This window comes from Stenella coeruleoalba (genome assembly GCF_951394435.1).
Source record: "Stenella coeruleoalba genome assembly, chromosome: 1".
Classification (NCBI taxonomy): domain Eukaryota; kingdom Metazoa; phylum Chordata; class Mammalia; order Artiodactyla; family Delphinidae; genus Stenella; species Stenella coeruleoalba.
This window is the reverse complement of record NC_137169.1, coordinates 180,711,010-180,717,259: the sequence shown is the minus strand read 5'-3', so window position 1 is coordinate 180,717,259 and position 6,250 is coordinate 180,711,010. Positions and strand designations below refer to the sequence as shown.

General features: G+C 39.3%; 1 pseudogene across 1 annotated transcript; it reads right to left on the bottom strand.

Moving 5' to 3' along the window:
• Positions 1–3,889: 3,889 nt before the first annotated feature.
• Positions 3,890–4,664, bottom strand: LOC307191225 (small ribosomal subunit protein eS4-like; annotated as a pseudogene). Its single transcript has one exon. The product of its transcript is annotated as a small ribosomal subunit protein eS4-like (transcript).
• Between the last annotated feature and the right edge of the window lie 1,586 nt (positions 4,665–6,250).

The following is a 6,250-nucleotide window of genomic DNA, read 5'->3' as shown; positions in this document are numbered from 1 at the left end:
TGAAAAGAACACGTCACAGGCTGATCCCTTAAATATCCTCCACTCTTTGAAGGGAGCTGAAGCTTGCACATTGTTAATTCCCACACAGGCCTAGATGCTATAAAATTTTAATTGGACCGTGAAGATGTAGAGTGGAAGGAGAGTACAGGCGTTCTAGATGGAGGAAAATTTATATGCCAAGACACAGAAGCAGTGAAGTTCAGATGTTTATGGGAAATAAAAATTGCATCCATTCATTCCATAAATATTTATAGAGTACCTACTATGTGACAAACACTGTCCTAGACCCTGGATAGTCAGCACTAAACAAGGAAAAATCTTTGTTCTCATGAGACTTTCATTCTGAGAGACAAGGAACAGATGGTAAACAAATAAATCAGATACCTTCAGACAGTGATAAGTATTATGAAGAAAAGAGCAAGGTGATATTGGGCATAAATTGGGTAGAAGACATTAGATAGTGCTGTCAGGGAGGGGTTCAGTTTCTCTGGAGATTAGGTTCTGTGATAGGACTGTCGGGTAGAAAACTAAAAAGATCTGTATGGGAGAGTCGATGACTGTGAATGTCAGGCCTGGTAAGCTCCTCTGGGACATTTCTAGAAAACACTAAGTACTTTAATTCTTAAAGAAGTGATATCTGGTGCTCACTTTCCTGACCAATGGTCTTTTCTAATACCCTGTATAGAGGAACACTTGTATCCATGCTTCACAGCTAAGTGGAAATAATCATTCTCTATTTGGGCACTATTACATCTTGAGTCATTTAACTTTATTCAATTTCTAAATACCAAGAGGCTAATCTTGACAAGCTTATCCAAGAGAGCTTTAAGAATTTTTTTTTAGTTGCTCATAAAGTATTTTCAAATCACATTCAACTTTAGTTTATTACTTTTCCTGTGTTTCACGAAAATTACCTCACACTGAAGTCTATCCACACGGGAATCAACAAAGTTCAACAACTTTTCAGTTGTTTTTGTAAAAATAACTGAATTTTGAAAAAATTAATATTATTTCTTTGCTTCCACACCTAAGGAAAAAAATGTCTCAATGGATTTTTCTCAAATATTCCAGTAATACAATTTTTCATTCAATGCAAATACAGAACATTTTAACTTACAAGGAGAATTTTTTTTTTAAATAAATAATGCTAAATTGTTCTCAAGAAATGCTATGCTGTGAGTGGTGTAGGAGAGTGGCCGTTTTTTCTTTTTTTTTTTAAAGGGAACTTTATTTTTATTTATTTATTTATTTTTTGCGGCATTGGGTCTTCGTTGCCGCGTGAGCTTTTCTCTGGTTGTGGTGAGCGGGGGCTACTCTTTGTTGCAGTGTGTGGGCTTCTCATTGCGGTCGCTTCTCATTGCGGAGGATGGGCTCTAGGCGTGTGGGCTTCAGTAGTTGTGGCATGCGGGCTCAGTAGTTGTGGCTCACAGGCTCTAGAGCTCAGGCTCAGTAGTTGTGGCTCACGGGCTTAGTTGCTCCGCAGCAGGTGGGATCTTCCCAGACCAGGGCTCGAACCTGTGTCCCCTGCATTGTTAGGTGGATTCTTAACTACTGCGCCACCAGGGAAGCCCCTACAAGCAGAATTTTTAAAGAAAGTTTTAAGCATGTGAGCTATAGTGGAAACATTATCTTAATGATTTTTGTTTTTCTTGACACAAAAACTATTAATCAAACACTACTAGCCTGTTGTAGCTCTAAACCTCTGTACTTCCTTTAGAAGAGCTTGTAGTTTATAATGCTTACAGTCTGGCTATCTGGCGTATGTCTTATGAGAAGAAGACAGTTTTCACAAGTTAAGCTGAATGATATCAAAGAAATAGGCAATACTGAGATCATTTGCTGACAGTGTGTGTTGGGAGGGAGAGGCCTGAGAATGGAGGGGTGGGGCAGGGTTGTGGATCACATTAAACATTAGATAAAATGGAAAAACATGAAAAGAAAATGGGGTAGGAGTAAGGTGGTTTCTGTGTTCAATAAGGACACATCATCCCATGAAATTAAGCCACAGTATCATGCTTGTTAATTTTGCCAGTTTTACAGAAACATCACTTATAAAACTGGACACTAAAGTATAATAAAAAAAAAGTCATCATTGCTTTTTATAAAATTATAGAGGTCACTCTTAGGAAAGCAATAAACAAGGTTAATTTTAAGGTTGCAAGTATAGTTTGAGGGTAGACTCCAAATTATTGTGCTGAGTTATTATCTTTCTTAATTTCATTCAGTTTATGAAATATTTTTTCAAAGTTTTCGTAACTGGTAAGTGGGTGACAGGAGATGCAGCATAGCAGAGTTTATGGTGACCAGAGATGAGAGTGGGTGCCAGGTAAGCAATAAAGAGATAACAAGAGAAGACATGTATCGTGTATGTAATAGTCAGCTTGGGCATAACTGTAGAGTGGGTGGCTTAACCAACAGAAATTTTCTCATAGTTCTGGAGGCTAGAAGTCCAAGATCAAGGTCCTAGCTTATTTGGTTTTTGGTGAGAGCTCTCTTCCTGGCTGTGTTCTTGCAGTGTCCTCACATGTCCTTGGTGTGTATGCAGGGAGGGAGAGAGGAGAGTAGCCAGCTCTCTAGTGTCTCTTCTTGTAAAGATACTACTCCTGTAGGATCAGGGCCCCACCCTTATGATCTCATTTACCCTTAATTACTTCCTTAGAAGCCCTTATTTCCAAATTTAGCCACACTGGGGGATTAGGGCTTCAACATATGATTTTTTGAGGGTACATTAATCCATAAAATATAGAAAATGGGATGGGACTTCTAACAGAAGCAGGAAATAGAAAAGTTTTACTACAACTGAATAATAAATTTGGCTCTGAGCCTCCTGGCAAATAAGGCAAAAAGGGAAACATAATAGGCAGTGTGAATTTAAATCAGTGAATAATCTCTTTGACATCTTAAGACTATTCCCTCATACCGTGTGTTTCTGTTTGGTAAAGTAGTTTCAGATATTGACTGGTAAGGGCAGGAGGTGGGGAGGGATGTATTTTGGGGGCTAGAAATTCTAGCATTTTGTATCACACTGTAGCATTCTAGCATTTCATATCACACTGTAGATTTTTTTTTTTTTTACATAGAAGGCTGATTTCAAACACTGCTTTTATCCCTTGGAGACTGGGTGGAAGATGTCAGGTAGTACAAGTTCTGGACTGGAGTTGAATTTATTGCCACTAGAATTAAAGACTGGGCTTTTGAACTGTCAATGCATATGCAGGAATGAAACAAAACAAGTGGAAAAGTCACAGATCCTGCAAGCAGATTGTTTCAATTCTGAGGGGGATTTGTAAACCCTATTGCTGGTTCAAGTTAATAAAATACTTTTTACCAAAAATGCTAAACAAGATCACTTATGTTAATTGTTTTATATTCAAGTGAATTTAAAATGATTTTATCCTGATAGTTTCCACTATCTATGGAATAACTAAAGGCAATTTATTCATCACAAAGTAAAGTTGACATTTTTATTTTAGATGCTCGGGGTTGGTCAATATAATGTACACAGTGCAAAGAGTCACAAAATCATTTGAATGATGATTGTATTAATAATTAAGTTCTTAAATGGTTTGTGCCATTCTTATTTTTGTTTTTTAATCATGCCATATAGGGCTTCCCTGGTGGCGCAGTGGTTGAGAGTCCGCCTGTCGATGCAGGGGACACGGGTTCGTGCCCCGGTTTGGGAAGATCCCACATGCCATGGAGCAGCTGGGCCCGTGAGCCATGGCCACTGGGCCTGCGCGTCCAGAGCCTGTGCTCCGCAACGGGAGAGACCACAACGGTGAGAGGCCCGTGTACAGCAAAAATAATAATAATAATAATAATAATGCCATATAATCTTCAGTTAAGTACAAAGACCTTTTCAATCACATAACCTAGAGCTGATTTCACCCTATTTGGCTGCCAGTCTCTTATTTCTCTCTCTTCAGCAGTGGTGAGGTGGATCCCTTTTCCTTGGGGAAGAGATAATCTGTGGTTTGTTGCCTTTACCAATAACAAAAATGTTGGCGAGCCAGGAGGCAAAGCTGTTGCCTTTGGCATCTTTCACATGAACCATATCAAAAGAACCAGGAGGTCTCTTTCTGTTGGTGATCACACCAGTTCTTCCCAGGTTAGCACCTCTGGTCACCATATACAGGTTACCAGTGTTAAACTTGATGAAATGGGTAATCTTGTTAGTCTCCAAATCAATCTGAATGGTGTCATTCACCTTGATGAGGAGATCAGGGTAGCAGGTGGTATGAGCATCATGAGTTACCAGATGAGGGATTCCTTTTGTGCCCACAAAGATCTTTCTCACTTTGTACGACTTGTACCTAGCTTCCTTAGGTGTACAACGAACAGCAAAGTGACCCTTGGTGTCATAGAGAGATGGAAATGCTCTCTGGTCTTGTTAGGGCTGATGAAATCTCCTAAACCAGCAGGGTAGGTTATATCAGCTTGGACCTTGCCACCAGTCTTAATGAACTGTTGCATGCAGATCTTTGCTTCATTTCCTGTCAGAGCATACTTAGGTCTGTTCCTTAGAAAATGATGAGGGGGAGACATTCTCTCAGGCTTGTGGGGACTGGTAGATGGACGAGGAACGAACACATTGGTCAGTTTATCAGCATCCAATGCTTTGGAGTTGTTATATGCTATAGATGTTTCTTGGGATCATGAGTCATGGCTGTCCTAGCCATGAAAAGAGCATTCTTCAATCCTTTTTAGCTTGCCTAAACTTTCTTTGAAGTCAACTTGGTTCTTAAATTCACATCATTTTCTCAAAGTGGTAAAAAGAGAAAAAATAATTTCTGATCATTGAGATCCTTTCAAAATGGCAAATTCAAGACTATCAGTGTCTCAAAGTATAACTAGAAAAACAAGTATAATGTAAACCTCAACATTTTTTTCCTTCATTCTCCTCTTGTTCATTCACAATTTGATCAGTTTATATTGAGTACCATCTACATGCCAGGATATTTGTTAGGCTCTGGATAAAATGTGGTCTCTTGGAATTTCCATGCTATTAAAATACAATGTGGTGTGATAGCTGCCATTCTGGAGATAAGCACAAGTGTTACTGGAACACTCGTGGGCATCACCCTGGCTAGATGAGAAAATTTGGGTTGCTTTCTGGAGGAAGTAGCACGTGAGCTGTAAGATGAATAGGAGCAAGCCATGGATAGAGCAGGGAGTTCCAGAGGTGACGTTATATGTTTGGGAGCAGCTGGTTCAAAGGCAGAGAGGCACAACTGAGTGAAAACTTAGAGGGTGACATGTATACAGTGGACTATCGAGTGAGAGCAGTGTGAGGCAAGGGGGAAGGCGAGGCTAGAGCTTTGCATGCCGTGCTAATTTGGCACTCTCTCCTAAAAGCACTCCTAAAACCTTTGAAGGGTTTTAACCACTGGATTGGGGGTGATCAGATCTGATTTTTGAATGACAGTGCCAATAGGAGTGTGGCAAATAGATTGAGGGTGGGGTGCGAGAACCGTGGTCTAGGATCAAGTTAGAAACTATGGCAGTAATCCTGGCAAGAAGTGATGAGGTCCTGAGTGGGACTGTTAACTATTTCCCAAAGACATAAAAACAAATTTCTTACACAATTCTGGGCCAGATGCTTTAAACAGTTATTTAGAGGAAAGCAGATAATTTCTGTTTACAGGCAAAGCTAGTTCATTTTTTTCTTTCTCATTAAAAACAATATAACCCATCAATGCAATTTTGAAGCCATATGATATTTTAGAACTTCCTAAGAAAAAAACAATGGATAAGCCAATATTAAATCATCCATGCTTACAAGCAGTCTACTCCCTTTTCAGGCAACCCTCTGTAGTTTAATTAGAACCAATCCCGTAAATTTTAATAGTAACATATGTTCTGTCATCTGTCAATCTATTCTCAAGTCTATACAGGTATGACTGTATGCCACGGTGAACGAATGAACTGGAAAGATCAAAGTTACTTGATCTGATTTTATGACTTATAATTTTCAAATCAATATGAAGAGAAAATAGCAGGCATCAGACGTCCATCTATGTTTGTACCAGGTCATACACTGTAATTCCATCCAAGTACAAATTTCCATGGTAAACAGGGCAAGACTTGCCAACATTTCACAGGTTTCCAAAAAGAAGCTATGTCCCTCTTGGGAGAACTTTGTAACTGGAAAAGAAAATCCTCTCAGATGAAATCTCCAGCAAAATAAAGTCACAGACTGTATTTCTGCAGCAGGCCTTTTGCCAAATGTCTCATCAACAAGTATCGTGCT